The following is an 18,620-nucleotide window of genomic DNA, read 5'->3' as shown; positions in this document are numbered from 1 at the left end:
GTTTGAAGTGCAATGATACAATTTTCCTCCTAATGACAGTGATCATTCTCTATAATTTATTGGGAAGAAAGGGCAATTAATTTGGTTCTGGGGTATCAACTTTTTAGTTAAAAAATCGTATTTTTATCGTGGGAATTTTCTCCTAAGAAATATATCAGATTCTACTCTCATACAATGAGAGGATGTGTTCATTGGATTTTAAGATTGCAGTATTAGACTGGGAAATTTTTACAATGAGAAATTATGATGTTTGAGAGCAGAACAATTATTGTGAATATGTGCATTAGATACCCTGTCTAAAAGAAAGGGTCTGTACCCCTGTAACCCCCCTCACATCTTCCTCAAATCAGTGAGTAACTAGACACATGACTGGAATGAGCAACTATCTAATTCCACTCCTCCCAAAATGTATCACAGGATTTGAGTAAAAGATGAGATAGCAACAATGATCTTTTAAAAAAAATGATTCTCTGGGGTGCCTGGATTGCTCAGTCAGTTGGGCATCTGACTTTTGATTTCTGCTCAGGCCAAGATTTCAGGGTCGTGATATTGAGCCCTGCCATAATGGTCTTCATGTTCAGTGGGAGTCTGCTTGAGATTCTCTCTCCCTCTCCCTATGCACCCACCCTTTTCCCTCTCTCTCTCTCTTAAATAAATAAATAAACAAATAAATCTTGAAGGAAAAAAAATGACACTTTAACATTCTTTAAGACAATGGAACCAGGGGCGCCTGGGTGGCTCAGTGGGTTAAAGCCTCTGCCTTCGGCTCAGGTCATGGTCCCAGGGTCCTGGGATCGAGCCCCGCATCGGGCTCTCTGCTCAGCAGGGAGCCTGCTTTCCTCCTCTCTCTCTGTCTGCCTCTCTGCCTACTTGTGCTCTCTGTCTGTCAAATAAATAAATAAAATATTAAAAAAAAAAAAGACAATGGACAATGGAACCAAAGAGAGATCTTATAACTTAATCCTTTCTTTTCTCATCAAATATCCACCATTAATAGTTAACATTGGCTTAACATCTAAAACCTCTCCAGCTTAATATCTTTACTTTTTTCATGATTTCCACTTTCATAAATACTTCTATGTTGTGAGAAAGTATTAAAATATAATTTCAGTAATAGAAACAAATTATTTTTAGTGAAGCAAGATAGAAAATTTAAAGTGCAGTTGTCAGTAGTAGTAATTATCAGAAGGTCTAATCATACTAGACCTACTTATCTTTCATACATTACCTCAAACTGTACTTCTTCTAGCCTTTAGTGACTCTTCTATCTGGTAAAGAAGCCCCCTCACTCTGCCTGTCTGTATGTTAGTACTTCTCACCAAGAATAGTTCCTCCAAATTGTTTATGTCTATACCATACTATAACTACTTTCCAGCCAGAAATACTGGATATATGTCCCATGTCTAGAACAATGTCCAGTCAATGCTTTCTGATTTGAATAATGGTCTTACAGGCATACTAGTTACAGAGCTAGTTTCCATAATTGATATATGTGTTCCAAAATGATCTCTTATAATCAGTAAGCAATTTTTCCTCTTCCACTGTATAACAGACCATAATGTTCATTTTTGTAACCTATGTTGTATTCACATCCATGCTATTCATTCTCTAGTTTAATAAATATCAATAAGAGCTTCATTCAGAAAGCCATAAAATTAATTTGAATTTAACTATTATATCTTATGTTTACAGGATAAAAGTATTATATTTCAAAAAAAGGGCTAACACAACATACACATAACATTTACATATAAATAATTTGAATGTAAAATGTTTAGACATTTAAAACTGGCTAAGAATAATCTTAATAGCAAATTTAAATAACTAAATTTCCTGCAAAGTTGTGGAATGTGGACCACAAAATTAGATGCCATATTCCTAGTGTATAAAGAAAATAAAGAATCAAAACAAATTACACCATTTGTATTATTCATGAAGCAGAGCCAAAAGATGAGTGAGTGAGATAAGAGATGACTCTCTGAGCTGTAAGTAGATTTTTCCCATGAATACTATCCTTATTGGAATCCTAATAATAACAAAGATAATAATATATATTACTACAAGGCTACATTAATTAACAAGCATGGTCTGGCATAAGGATAGAAATATAGATCAATGAAAAATATTTGTTAAATCTGGAAAAAAAAATAAACACCTTTACATTCTGAGCCAATTGAATTCTGACAAAGATGCCAAAACAATTCAATGGTGAAAAAAGACTCTTTTTAAATGAATAGTGTTCAGAAAACACAATATCCACATGCAAAAGACCTCACATCCTATAAGTCACATCATATATAAAAATTAACTTACTGTAAACCATACATCTAAATAAATATAAGAGGTAAAACTATAAAACTCTTAGAAGAAAAGAGGAGTAAATTTCAGTGTCTTGGGATTAGGCAATAATTTCTTATATATGAAACCAAAAATCACAAACAATTAAAAGGAAAAGGTAAACTGGAATTCATCACATTTAGAAACTTCTATGAACACAATAAAGTTAAAAATGAGGAAAAGTATTTCCCAGTTTTATCTATGATAAGGGACATGCATCGAACATAAAGAACTCTTACAACTCAGCAATAACTAGACATACTAATTAAAAATGGGCAATGGATTTGAATAGGACTCTGTCAAAAGAAGATACCCAATAGGCCAAGAAACACAGGAAAAGATGCTTAACATCATTAGACACTAGAGAAATGTAAGTCAAAACCACAATGAATACCATTTCACACTCACTAGAATGGTTACAATTAAAAAAAAAAAGATAAGCAATAACAAGTGTTAGTCCTAGAGAAATTGGAACACATATATTCCCAGTGAGAATGTAAAATGGTTAGCTACTTCGGAAAACAGCTTATCAGTTCCTCAAAAAGCTAAATACAGTTACCACATGACCAGGAGTGCCATTGGTATATATGCAAGATATTACAAAACCTTCCCATAAACAATATGAAAATATTCACAGTAGCTTTCTTCATAATAGCCGAAATGTGACAATAACTCAAATATCTATCAACTAATGAATAGAGAAGAAAATATATCCACACAACGGAATACTATTCAGCAATAACAAGCAACAAGGTACTTATACATGCAACAGCATGGATGAATCTGATATCATTATGTTAATTAAAAGAAGCCAGTGAAAAATGACCATATATTATATGATTTTATTTATAGGAAAAGTTCAGGAAAAAACAAAGAGCAAATGGAACAAAAGAAAATAGCAAGCAGTGTGATAGATTTTAACCCAACCATATCAATAATCACTTTAAATGTGAATGATGTAAAGATACCACTTAAAAGACTGAGATCACCAGATCAAATTATATGCTATTTTTAAAAACCTCACTTTAAATATAAAAATATAGATAAGTTAATAGTATTTTGAATTAGAATATCTTTAAGATTTAAACTAAAATGTTGGAAACATACACTAAATTAAGTTTGTACAAAACAGTATAATTATACTATCTTGAAGGGGTCAATGAATAAAGTACACATCCTGGGTCACTTTGGTTCCTTTTTTTCAACTTTTTGTATTTTAGTTCAAAAACCACAGACGTTAATATTAACCAGTAATATGAGAAATCTAATTTGAGATTCCACATTTTAGGAACACTTTATTTCTATTTGTTGTTATGTCAGTGTTTTTTTTTTTTAATTGCTTTCCTCTTGCCTCAGATAACTGAGACTGATTCCACCACTTCATTTTCTGCAAAGTGCATTCCAAAGCCTCCTCTGCCTTATAGCAACAAAGACAGAGTATTCAAAATGTGAGAATTTTTGAATTAATATCCTGAATATAAGTCATTATGAGCAAATTATTCTAAGACATCATTAAGTGGCTTTTATATAAATAATAATCATTAACAGCTAACATTATTCCTGCAGATAATAGGCAAAATTTACTTACCTTGCTAATGTTTACTTTAATATGTTTTAAACCTTTACAAATATATTCAGAAAAAAATAAAAGTGTTTCATATTTATTCATATTTATTTTTATTTATTTTTTTAAGATTTTATTTATTTATTTGACAGAGAGATAGAGCACAAGTAGGCAGAGAGGCAGGCAGAAAGAGAGGGAGAAGCAGGTTTTCTGCTAAGCAGGGAACCCGACATGGGGCTTGATCCTAGGATCCGCTTAACCAACTGAGCCTCGCAGGTGCCCCAATAAAAGTTTTTTTTTTAAAATGGAAGGTGCATCATCTTCTGCTTGTTGTTAAACTAATTTTTGTTTTGTTTTGTTTTAAGCGAGATCTAGTATTGGAGAAATCTGACATCATAGTTAAGTAAGTTCCTAAATCTTCCCTTTACCTGACATTTTCCATGTGAGGATGCCTCTAGATGAGAAATAAAATGAAGTACAAATACAGAGTAGCTATTTTCTAGACCAAACTGGTTTTGAAAATCTCTGATAGTTGCTGTACCCTTTGTGTTTGTTCATCTTGAAAACTCGCCTTTGTTTACTGTGTTTAATTCACTTTCCAGGATACAAAAAGAATCTCTGATGGTCTGTTTCAATACCTACTTCTCTGTTGAGTGATTAGCTGACACTGGATGAACATCTTGTGTCTTGATGTTTTAGTGAAAATGCTTTTCCTTTTCATGTGAGAAAAAAATAGGTTAAAACAAGTCAACCTTATCCAAATATATTTTTATTCAAGACTCTTTGCAACTGACTTTATTTTTATTATGCATAGATTAAAAGATGACTATATATCTAACAAACACATTGGCAAGTTTCATTTTGCAAAGTCATCCAACTGAAACAGTTGTTTTAGAAGAAATAACTAAGGGTTAAAAAGAATCCCTAATTCTCTATGAACTCCACTAGTCATGAAATAATGTTATCACTTATTCACTAATATAAAAATATAGACAGGTAAGAATCTGATGACAAAACAAAAAATAAATATGTAAATTTTTATTTAGGAGGCTTCTGAAAATGTAAATATAGTCCCAGTAGAATGTTTAAAGTACCTAGCAGTTTACTCATAATCACAACCAAATAAAATTCCTGATATGTGCTACTTCCAGCCTGGATCTATTAATAAAGAAACTAAATGTTCTCAAGGTTTGTCAGAATAACTTGGCTGAGTAGTTGTTGACCATTTGTTTTGTTTTTATTGTTTCCGTTTTTTTTTTCCTATTGTGTTTGTTTAACTAACAAAGCAGTAAAAGTGAAATGCATGTTCACGAAGGTAGAATTTTTTTTCTTTTACAAAACCAGGGAATGACTATGTGCTAATTAATATTAAAAGCAAAAGTGTTCTTGAATCTTACACTATTTTGAAGGCAAGTATTATAAAAGTGTGTGTGTGTGTATGTGTGTGTGTGTGTGCGCGCATACTGACACAGTATCCATCACTTCTGGGGACCAGCCAAAGCTTGAAGAAATGTAAAATCTGTTGGTATGATCACAGAGTATTCAGATTATAGGACTTTAGAATCCACTATTTACTCTCCTCAGTCAATCTAAAACATAATCTGTTGTTGCTACAAAACTATGACAAAACCAACACTGTTTATTATTTTATATAGTTAAGAGCTATAAATATGCAACTAATATGAAATACAGATTTTATCCAAATGAATTTTAATTAAGAATATTAAAAGCTTTCTGATAAGTGCCAATAATGGCTTACCTAAAATTTACCGAGCTACATTCTTTGGAAAATATAAGAACACATAAATGATTTGGAAAGTGGGATGGAAAGTCACTGATGATTCAGGACTGACCATTTATATTAAAAAATAAAATATAAATGTATTTCTGCATTAGCATGGAGAATCTGTATAAAGAAGGCAGATAATGACCATCTAGACTTTCTTTTCTTTAAAGAGAAGAGTGTTCCACTAGTAAGAAGAGGAATATCTTAGTATTTTGGAATTCCTCAAGAAAAACATATTTCCAATATGGAAATTTTAGAAGAAGTCTCTGGTTCATCTGGTCAGAAAAATATTCAAAAGTAAAAAATTGATTTCTGACCTTTACTAACATATAATGTCTTGTTATGAATAATATTTAGTTAATCAGCAATACTTAGTTTATATCATTATTATATTCCCATGAATATCCTCCACAGAGATAAGGGAAACATTCTTATATTATACCAACACATTTTTATGGAACTTACATACTCATTTCAATTAGGGCAAATATATTTTAATGTGCTAGGGGCCTTAGGGCCTTATCACTTGTTCTTAAATATGATGTCAAAATAAGCCACAATAATGCAAAAAAAAGAATAAATAAACCCCATACTTGCACACCATTTGAGGCTACATGTCTAACGTTCTGATTTTTGCAGTTCCTTTACACCATAATTAAAAAGAGAGTGGCATTTACTAATTGTGTGGAGTCAGAGCATGGGTTATACATTGTGTATTTGGGAGACAACAGTTTTAGAAATGCAATATACATAGGGGTCTAAATGGATGGGTGTGGGTACTCTGTATAAGTGGCTATAGTATCAGTGGTTAAAAATGAGCTATGACTAGAAGCACTGTGATAGTCTTTGTGGACTGAAGTTATAGCTTTTCATGTCCTCTCCTTATTGTAAAACAAAACTAATTTAATGTCAACAACCTATCTCCTCATACATGGGAATTCAATAATGCTAACAGAACAGACCAATATGGAATAATGACACAACAGTGTGCTATGTTGAACCCTGGCCAAACCAAACTTAAAGACCCCGTTTGTAAGAAATTAGATCAAGTTGGAGTGTTTGATTTTAAAATACATGAAAAAAGATGCCAGCCTAATAATTATTTTCTTTGGTTGAAATCAAATAAAGGGTAGAATCAAGTCTTGTGTCCTGAGACAAAATCTGAAAACTCTACTATTCTGACTTTTTTTTTTTTGAGTTTCATAACATTACTTTAATCCTAGGAAGGGTATTAGAAACAGTATATAGTGTTAACAACAACAACAACAAGAAAATTAAGACCACAATGTTTATATTAAGAAATGATATCTATAAATAAAGTGTTTTGTTATCAATGCAGTGATTTACCTATCTTTTTATATTTTTGAAATATGTTAAAGATTTTAACAAAAAGTATGGTTTCATATTAAAATATATGAATTTACCCAATTTTTAGAATAATTTATTAAATGAATTTGTGATCAATGTTTCAATATTTGAGATAATACATGTATAAAAAGTAAAGGTTTTACTTTTCTTGCATGAAAACATGAAATTTATAAAACAAAAGGTAAAAGAGAAGAACACAATAATAAAGCCATTCAAGCAGATATAAAAAGAGAACTAGATGAAAACTGGGTGATTATTAATACATTTTAGAAAAAAAATATAATAGCATCTAATAAATGGAATGTTAAATTACCAATAAAAATGTGTTGAATATGCCTTTCCATTTGAACAAAAGTCCCATGGGGTACTCTAAAATATTAAAAACAGTATGTAATATTGAAGAGATCAAAAGTAAACCATTATGTACACAGACACATATCAGGACTGAGCAAACATCTTATTCAAGGATAAGTAAATATTTTTACAAATAATGAAAACATGGCCTTGGTAATGCTAGGAACATTGTGGTTTCAGAAAAATTACTACATACATATTTAGGAATTATTTTTTCTAAATTCACAATTGAAGAAAACATGAAATTTATAAAACCAAAGGTAAAAGACAAGAACAAAATAATAAGCCCATTCAAACAGATACAAAAAGAGAACTGGATGAGAAGCAGCAGGTAAAAATAAGGATTTCAGGACTCAAGCAATGAAAATAAAGAAAGAAAACAATGAGATACTTCAAGTCATATTAGATTCAAAAGTGTATAAAAACGCCATTCAGGAAAGCCTTCAGATTATAAAGATCAAAAATAAGATAAAATGAAAGGAAATTATTCAAATGTAGGAGAGGTAATATAAATTCAAATTATGGATTATTGGTATTTCTGAAGAATAAAATAAATTCATAGAGCAATAATAACATTTAATAGAAATAATCATCTGCATTAAATAAATTCCTAAACTTGCATATTTATGAGTGTCAATTCAGGGAAGATTAATGGTTACTCACAAATCTTTGGCCTTAGATTTATTTATAATTACAAATGCCAGGGAAGAAAAGAAGGAAAATGTACATATCTCTAAGAGATAGTTTCAGCAATTCAAAAGTTTATGCTAATTTTATGACAAAATAATAAAATATGGTATGCAAGAGTCAGAATCCTTTTAAAAGGATCATGAAAAAAAACCACAAAAAACTAACTCCGATTTTAAAAATCAGGTTTGAGGAAATACTAAGTTGCAGATGATTTAGAGTTTTCACACTTACAGGCAAAAAGAAAAGGCCTCAAAAGTCTGACTACCTTCAAGCACCTATCAAGTTGAAAAAAAAAAGTATGAAAGAGTATATATGAAATAAACAGAACACCTATACCATGTGGTAAACTAAGGCTTATTAGCCAATTAATTATATTTATTCAAACAACAGTCTTTGCTTGCAAAGTCTTTGCTTGCAAAGACTGTAGGAAAGCAGAGGTGTTGAGCTCCTCCAGTAGGTAGCTAGGTAAAAATGAATTGTGTCTCTAAAGGTGAAGGCCAAATGAGGATGAGAGGCTGCTGAAATAGTCATTGATCAGATTAGGCAAATCTATAAAAGAAAATATTAACAGGATGTTAAGTGGATGGTGTCAATAACTTCATAATTTTGGGTATAGGGACAAGTCCACAGCAGAGCATTTGTAATCCACTATGAGGCACCATTCATTCCTTCTAGGTTTAAGAGCTGGGCATACTGGGTTGTTAAGAATAAAAGCAGTGAATTAATGGATATTAACCACTTCACTAATTAGGTCTTATACAAAATTTTTCAATCCTTGCAGGACTTACTTACTTTATATTGGACTGTATTAACTATTTTAATGGAGGGTAGCAAGCTGGGAAGGTGGAGGTGAAAAGCAATTTATGGAGTCCCATTTTGTCAAGCCAACTGGTTAAGTGCCATAAAATTAATTCAATTTTACTTTGTTACTTAATTTGTCTGAGCATCCATGCCCATTTTCAGACTGTCTTAAAATTAAGACAATGAGTGCTATGACCACGGGCAAGGCAATAATCTCGATGGTTAAGATGAGGCATATATATTTGTCTTCTAAGATCATAGTGGGCATCTTATATAACTTTAATGAAAATCTCAGGTATAACTGTAGATTAGGTTCCAGTAGTGATTAAGGCCATGAAAATTTGACAGTTGGTGCATTTCAATAGATGTTAAAGTTAATTCAGAACCTATAGTGATCCAAAAGCTAATCAATGCCTTTTTTTTTCTTTTTGTTGTTTAAATTATTTTAGTAAATTTTAGCTTTCCATTTGGGTTAAATTGTGAAGACTTTTACAATTTGTTTGTTTTCTCCTCTTGTATCCAGGTTCCTTTCTTACCTTTACTCATTTTTTTTCATCTTTTTGTTCATTGGATATACTTGGGTGAGGAGAGATTGTATCCTCCTAATATTGGTAATTTCCTGCACGAAACAGCCTTAAGTACCCTTATGGCTAGGAAACTCTCTCCATGCTAGTGGTTGCTTTATGGTGTTTGAAGACCCCAAAATTAACTCAAGTTTGAATTAACACATTGGCTGCACTACAGTGGTACTATGGTTTTTTGTTTGTTTGTTTCTTATAAACCTGAGGATTAGGTTCTTTATATCTTTTTTTTTTTTTCATTTAAATTCAGTTAGCCAAAATATAGTAATCATTAGTTTCAGACACGGGGTTCAACAACTCATCAGATGTGTAATACCCAGTGGTTAAAAAGGAATGATAGCTTTCAGTTATATATATCACATTAAGGATCATCTAAAATCAATTATCTAAGTTTCAAAGTAAAATTTAAAAAATTGAAACAGAAAACTAAAGTCAAAGTAAAAGAATATAAAGAAATAATAAAAACAGAAACACAAATCAACATAAAAAGAAAATAAACAAAGAAATAAATGAAAATAAGGTGTTTCTTTTGAAAAATCCCCAAAAAGTTGATTGCATAAAAAAAGAAAAGTTAATAATTATCAAGAATTAAAGATGGGTTATAACTACAGATCCTTGGGCAAGAAAACATTAATAAGAGAGTATTATGAAAATATTTATAACAATATACTTGACTATTGAAACAAACAAGAAATTTATAATTTTGTTAAATGTATTAAAAGTTTATTAAGTATATAAATCTACAGAAATAAATTCCCAAAAGACAATGAAGAAATGTAATCTAAATGACTCATTTCTATTAGGTAACTTGAATTCAGAATGTAAAGTCTTCTCCTAACAAAATCTTCCAGGCCACAATGGCTTCTTTGGAAAATTCTATCAAACGTTTAAGAAAGATATAATGCCAATCACACAAAAAGGAATATTCAATTTTCACTGCACATGAAAATAATATAACAAAAGTTCAATACCTGTAGTGAATCTCAGCTGCATTTTTTTTTAAAGATTTTATTTATCTACTTGACAGAGAGATCACAAGTAGGCAGAGAGGCAGGCAGAGAGAGAGAGAGAGGAGGAAGCAGGCTTCCCGCTGAGCAGAGAGCCCGACGCGGGACTTGATCCCAGGACCCTGAGATCAAGACCTGAGCCGAAGGCAGCGGTTTAACCCACTGAGCCACCCAGGCACCCCTCAGCTGCATTTTTTATTTATGTTTTATCTATGGCAATTTTCACACTATTATGGGAGAGTTGAACAGTTGCAAAGATGCGGTGCTTATCATCGCTTATCACTGCTGCTTGGTACATACCACAAATCACAGTGATGCAGTAATAACACAAACCCTTTCAAAAGTTTTTTGTGCCTTGATTTATAAGAAAAATAAAAACTTGAATTCTCTCTCATATAAAAAATAAAAATAAATTGTAATTGAATTATATATATGTGAAACTACACATGCATAAATGCATAAGCACACACAGAAAGTATTGATCATTTTAACTCTATAAAATATGAGAAATTCTATTAATCAAAACCCAATTAACAATATGAAAAAGTAAATGACAGAGTAAGATTTGCAAATTGTATCCAGTAAAAATATAAAGAACTCTTTAAAATAAATAGGAAAAGACATATTATTCAAAAGAAATAGATAAATAAAATTGAGTATGCAGTTCACAAAAGATATTAAGCAAATGGCTAACATATTATGAAACAGTACTCAACTTCATTAATAATCATTAATATAAAATGAAAACAATAAGCTAACATTACCCTCTTACTAGAACAGTATTAAACAGCATTAAATAGACTGACAATGCAAATGGTGGTTAGAATGTAGAGAAATCTATACTTTCATATTTTTCTAGTTGTAATGTGTTTTACTTGAATCACTTTTGAAAAAAATTAAGTGTTTTTCACTAAATTTGTTTGATCAAGCATTTCCACTCCTGAGTTATATCCAACAGAATAAGCATTTCCACTCCCAAGTTATATGCAACAGAAATGTGCACCAAAAGATATGTATGAGCATATTCATAAAAACATTATTCATAATATCTCTATACTGGAAGCAACTCATATGTCTACTAGAAAATATAAACTGTGTTATTTATACTATGGATCACTATCTAACAATGAAAATAAATGAAGAACCTTAGCATTCAGCAGCATGAAGAAGTCTCTCAAAAATAATGATTAAGAAATGAATCCAAGGGGCACCTGGGTGGTTTAGATGGTTAAGTGTCTGCCTTTGGCTCAGGTCCTGATTTCCAGGCCCTGGGATGGAGCCCTATGTTGGGGGTCCCAGTTAGGCGTAGAGCCTGCTTCTCCCTCTCCCTCTGCTTCTCCCCTGTCTGTGCTCTCTCTGTCTTTCTCTGTATCTCTTTCAAATGAATAAATTTAAAAAATCTTGGGGAAAAAAAAAATGAATCCACATCCTACAAAAAAAAAAGAAATGAATCCACATAATGTACGGTATTATAATACATAATACCATACATTATAATACATAATACCATACATACAAACCATATATTACATACCATACATTATGTACACAATATATAATACCATACATATTATAATACATAATACCATACATTATGGTATTATGGTATGAATCCTCATACGATCCACAAATGAATACACAAAAGTATGCCTGTATGATTTCATTAGGCTTAACAAGAAGCCATTAATAGTTCGTTAGAAGTCAGAAAAATTAGAAACATGCAAGATTAGGGACTGGGAACCAATGTAAAATGAGCTTCTCAAGTACTCATAAAATTCTCGTTTACACCCTATGTGGAAGTTGCACAAATTCTTTTATATTACAAAGATAAACACAGCTATATTGATAGTTGTATACTTTTCTGTATGTCTTTAATTTTTAATTATAAAAAAGTATGGTGATTGAAATAATAAGACTCTTGGAGGTATGGTAGGTAGACATGAGCTATAGTATGATATTGACTATATCACTATTTACACCGTTTTATTTCTACCCATAGGGTGCCTGTGTTGGTTAAGCATCTGCCTACAGTTCACTTCATGATCTCAGGGTCCTAGGACTGTGCCCCACATCAGGCTCTCTGCTCAGAGGGTAGTCTGCTTCTCTCTCTCACTCTCCCTCTGTCCTCTCCCTCTCTCTCTTTCTCTCTCAAATAAATAAATAAAATCTTTTTTTATAAAGTTTTATTTCTACCTTTATATTCATAAGTTAGGCCCACATATATCAAATGGTTTCCTCAAAGCATCATGTACCCAATTGTATTTGCTATATTTTGATATGAAATATTCTTACTGAACCATATGGTAAAGGAATAATTTACATTTCTTTTCACTAAGACAATCCGAATGACTTTAAACAAAGTGATTTTTTTATAGTATCCAGTTTGTTTGGCTTCTGTGTATGTTAATGAAAAAATCTAAAATGCTCCAAATTCCATTTATCATAATTTCTCTGAAGCACTGCCCCTTACGTGGTTTCCTCTCTCTTTTCTTTTCAGTTGTTCCTTCCTTACTCAAACATGCCATTACACTAACATGCTTTTTTCTGCAAAAAATAAAATAGAGGGACTCCTGGGTGGCTCAGTTGGTTAAGCAGCTGCCTTCAGCTCAGGTCATGATCCCAGCGTCCTGGGATGGAGTCCCACATCAAGCTCCTTGCTCGGCAGGGAGCCTGCTTCTCCCTCTGCCTCTGCCTGCCACTCTGTCTGCCTGTGCTCGCTCTAGCTCCTCTCTCTCTAACAAATAAATAAATAAAATCTTTATAAAAATAAATAAATAAATAAATAAAACAGAAAACCAAAACATACCCCCCAAAATTATCTTTTTACCCTCTTCACTCCCACATCTCTCTCCAGCTTCACTATTAACGTATGTGTTAATATATGTTTTTTTATATTTTTAAAAAATGTTTTTCAATGCTCCAAGATTCATTGTTTATGCACCACACCCAGTGCTCCATGCAATATGTGCCCTCCGTAACACCCACAACATACATATTTTCTACTTTTACCTTGCTTTTCTAGTCAACATTTAGGGAAAAGATGATAGCATCTTCTCCTTTCTTTCTCCGTCTCTATACAGTTGCACCTTCAAATTTCTTTCAGTTATTACTTCATATTTATTTATTTATTTTGTAAAATTAATAACATTCTCATTTTGAGGGGCACCTGGGTGGCTCAGTGGGTTAAAGCCTCTGCCTTCGGCTCAGGTCATGATCCCAGGGTCCTGGGATCGAGCCCCCATCGGGCTCTCTGCTCAGCAGGGAGACTGCTTTCCCCTCTCTTTCTGCCTGCCTCTCTGCATACTTGTGATCTCTGTCTGTCAAATAAATAAATAAAATCTTTTAAAAAAAATAACATTCTCATTTGAGACCATAATCAATCACCCTATGCTCTATCAATAGATTCAATAGGTTCAATCTAGAAGTTGAAAATAAATAAGTCATATTTATATTATTACTATGGAAATACTGTCCAATACAATATTTCCTTTTCTAATTTTCATTTCCTTTGCTAATTTTCAGTGATGCAACATCTAGTCTATTAAATAAAATGCTCTAACTTCTTGCTCCAAATCTCAATTATTTCCTTTACATTTGCACTGTAGCTTTTTCAAGTCCCTATGCCAAGCTCTAAACGTTCCCCACTACATCCTCCTTTAATCCTGAAAAAAAATATTATATACTTCCTTTTCTATATTACCAATAATTTCTAGTACTTGCTTATTTTCTTTGTGGACTAAAATCCATAATGATCTTAAAACATCATTTCTGAAAACTCATTGATTTTGTGTTCGAAATCGAACCTCTTGATTTTCTAATATCATCCTGAAAATTTTTCCACTACACTTTTTTTGATTTTCAACTTTGTACTGTTGCATGCTTGCTAAAGAAACTTCCTAAGGAAAACGAATATCTAAAACTTTGAGTGTCCAGAAATCTGAGGGAAAACTGAACAGAAAACGGACTGCTTACATAATTTTACCTTAAAAAAATCATCCTCAGGAACCTGGGGATGTATTGCAGTATCCACTGTATTCTAGTATCAATATTGCTGGTAACTAATCAAATTCCAATTAAATTCTTGCACCTTTCTTCAGCTTATCCCCTTCTTTTCCTGAAAACATTTGCTTTTGTCTTGACTCTTTCTCTGAAAATCCTATCCTTCCTTTAGTCAAATCTAAAGTACGTAATTTATTGTTATTTAATCTCTCAGAAGCATTTTCCAGAATTTAGCCTACCATTCTTCTTGAAAAATTTTAATCTATTGGCTTTTAAAGGGACACATTCCATTGAGATAATGGAACTATCAAGTCCACAAAACTTTAAGCATCTATGCCTCCTTTTAGTGGACCCTCATGGAACGATCTTAAAAAATGGCATTCAGGGGGCGCCTGGCTGGCTCAGTGGGTTAAAGCCTCTGCCTTCGGCTCAGGTCATGATCCCAGGGTTCTGGGTTCAAGCCCCACGTCGGGCTCTCTGCTCCGCAGGGAACCTGCTTTCTCCCCTCTCTCTCTCTGCCTGCCTCTTTGCCTACTTGTGATTTCTCTCTGTCAAATAAATAAAATCTTTAAAAAAAAGATGGCATTCAGTATTGAGATAGTATTGCTCATTGCCAAGTCTTGAGAAAAGGGTCAGAATTCATTCACATGAACATATTTGGAAACCTCAACTAAAGACTACCAATATCAAATCAAGGCTTCACATAGTACCTGGAATGTACTTTTCAATTTTTACCATCTTGGCTTAGCCAGTCACCGTAGTAGTTCTACCATAGATGGATTGCTTAATTCTTAGGGGAGTATCCTCAATGTCTTAATGTTTGTTTCATATTTTTTATTAATTTTTTTAAATTTTAATTCCAGTATAATTAACATACAGTGTTATGTTAATTATATATTTTTTTCAAGTCCCTATGCCAAGCTCCAAAGATTCCCTATAACCTTCTCTTTTAATCCTGAAAAATTATTATATACTTCCTCTACAATAATTTCTGAATCTGGATTTCTTTTCCCACCCCAGAGTCAAGAAATTTTCAGGTATTATTTGTTCAAATATATTTTCTGCCCCCCTTTTTTTTCCTCTTCCCCTTCTGGAAACTCTATAGAGCTTGATGGTATTTCTGATTTCCCTAGCTTCATCTACTACTGTTTATTCTATCTAGTGTATTTTTAAATTCATTTATTATGTTCTTCATCTCTGATTTTTTTTTTAACAATTTCACTGTTAAGGGTCTTACTGATTTCCACCACTCTCTTCTCAAATCCAGTGAGTATGTTTATATTTACTTTAAATTCTCTATCAGGCATATTACTTATTCCATTTTTTTAAGTCTCTTATTGTGATTTTTATCCTTTTTTTTTTTTTCTTCAGTTTGGGACATATTCCTCTGTCTCTTCATTTTGTCTGATTCTATGCATCTGTGTGTGTCTCTGTGTTAAGAAAGACAGCTATGTCTCCCATACTTGAAAGTAATGGCCTTATGAAAAAGAGGTCCTGTAGTGCCCTGCTGTTTACCAGAACCTAGGACTTCAGGGGTGATTCCTATGTGTAATGGATGCACCCTGTTCTGTGGCTAAGCCACTTTTTTCTTCAGACCAATGGCTCTCTTTGCCTGTTGTAGGTAGTGTTTGACACCTATCCTGTTAATGAGCTGGTCTGGGGACACCTTGGGCTTGATTTGAGTTAAAACACGTGTTTGACAGAAATGCAGTAGCATCAAACTTCAGGGTGCTTTCCCTGAGTTGTTCTCTAAGAAGCTTTCGTTGGTAGGTGGGGCCTATAGTCAAATCATTTATCTTCCTCCAGCCCACTGCTAGGGCCTTCCTCTGACTGGTATACATGGTTATCTTTCCCTCTTTCTGGGGCAAAAGTCACTTTGAAGTGGTACTAGACACCGTAAGGGCTGCTTGTACAGTGCCAGGCCTCCAGGTCTACCCTCCCTGTATGGGCTCTGGCCAAATACATATTAAAGAAGGCAGATCTACCAAAGCACAGTATAGGGGAGTGGAACAGTGCAGCACTGGTGCTAGCAAGGTTCCCTGGTCCTCTGCAGAATGGGTCCTAGAGCAATAGGGCTGAGATGGCTGTCAGAAGAGTTGGATTGATGAAAGCACAGCATAGGGGTTGGGGGAGAGGGCAGTAGTACTAGCAAATTAGGTAGCAAGTCCCATAGCTGGCTGGTGTGTTTGTGCTGGGAGCATAGGGAGGAAATGACACTTGCCAGTTCCTTTGTTTCTGGAGGAATTACCCAGAGATTTCTGTCCCTTTAAGACATGCTCTGAGATTAGTGTAAATAACTCCCTCCTGTATGCCCCAAGCACCTTTCAAACAGCTACTTCTAGCTGTATCTCCACTGGCTATTTGTTGTGCTGTGTTTTTAAGCATGGGAATTCATCCTCCATGCTCTCCCAGAGTACAGACTGTTGATTTTTTTTTTTTTTTTTTTAATTTCAGGTTTTAAGTCCCACTGGTTTTAAGAACTCAAAATTTGGCCCCTCTGGTTTTCAAAGCCAAATGTTATGGGGACTCATCTTTCCTGTGTGAGCTCCCCCTTCTAAGGGTCTATTTCTCCTCAATCTCTGTGCCTGCAGTGTCCATCCCTCCTGGGGACGGTCTTGTGAGTGCATTTAGTTCCTGATCCAGAGTTTCCACCCTCTTACACTACCATCATTGATGTGGCCTCTTCTCTTTGTTTAGTTTTAGAGTTACTCTGCCAGTCTTTAACTAATTTTCTGGGTTATTTACACTGAAGAGTGTTGTCTACTTGTATCCAGAAGACAAAGTGATCCTAGGGTCCTCCTATTCCACCATCTTCCCAATCCTGAGTTATTTTTGAGAGTTATAAATGTGCAGGGCATGGTGGAGTTTGCAAGAAGTACAAAGTACCTCCCTTGTCCTCCTGTAGGTCTGGTTACCAGGCAGGTAGCAAACATGTCTCTTTCCTTATTTAAATAATTTTTAGAGCAGTTTTATGTTCAAAGCACTTACTTCTTAAATTATTTCCCAGTCTTGTCTAGATTTCTAAACAGCTTAGCCACCATGATTTTTATTACAACCTTTCTAACCTCCGGCTTCATTTCTTAGTTTCTTAATTGATATTCTATCTCCTTTTTCAGCAGGGCTATCAAAATTAACTCAAATTTGATCCTGTTACTTCCTTGAACATCTCCCTATGATTTTTAATTATACTTAAGTGCCATGTTACATCCCTACATTTGCCTTATAAAGCCCTTAATGGTCATTCTCAGACTTCCTATCTAGCCCAATCTCATGTTAAGCCCTCCCTTACAAGTTTTGCTACTACAAACACAATAGGCATCTTTTGATTTGCTGAGAGGGACACACACACTATTCGGACTCCAGCTTTCACTAATGCAATGTCACACTCTCAGAGTCTATCTCAGATGAATTAAATTAAGTTAGGTTTTTCTACAAATTTCTTAACTCTTTCATTTTCCATTCTTGCCCGATTTGTAATTACTGATATAATGTCTTTATTCCCCCTCCAGAATCTAAAGTCGAGGCACATGAAATGTATGTAGGGTTTTTTTTTTTCACTGATTGATCAACATATCTAAATAAATATATGAGGAAGATGAATGAGTAAGCATTATTACAAAGGATACTACCAATATTGTCAAACTGTCCTTCCTGACATTTTTCTTTATTAAAATAACTCTATTTTTTAAGAGCCATGTTAGCAAGCAGGTAAGCAGACTTCCTGCAAACTCTATCTTTCCATCTACTCTAAAGATTTTAGTGTTGTTCAGAAGAAGAAATAAAAATAAAAATAAAAATTTAGATGACCCTTAATACAATAAAACAGGAAAAGCATTTTCAAACTAGGCCAAGAAGAAAAATATTGTGTTATTAATCTGAATTTAATAAAGACCCAGATGTGAACTAGGAGTTAAAGTGGAAGATGTCAAATAGAATATCATAACCAGATATGGAAAGAAGTAATTAGGACACCAAAATTGTGATTGAGTAATCCAAGTGTACAAAACTGTCATTTTTGTTTATACTGATAGACATACACCATGACTTCATTGGCTTTTTTCAATTCTAAAGGTTTTAATGGTCAAAATAGTGAGAGAATACTAAAGCACCACGCTGTTATAAGAAGGCCTGAT

This window comes from Neovison vison, chromosome 1 (genome assembly GCF_020171115.1).
Source record: "Neovison vison isolate M4711 chromosome 1, ASM_NN_V1, whole genome shotgun sequence".
NCBI classification, from domain to species: Eukaryota; Metazoa; Chordata; class Mammalia; order Carnivora; family Mustelidae; genus Neogale; species Neogale vison.
Note: the sequence above shows the minus strand (reverse complement) of the source record.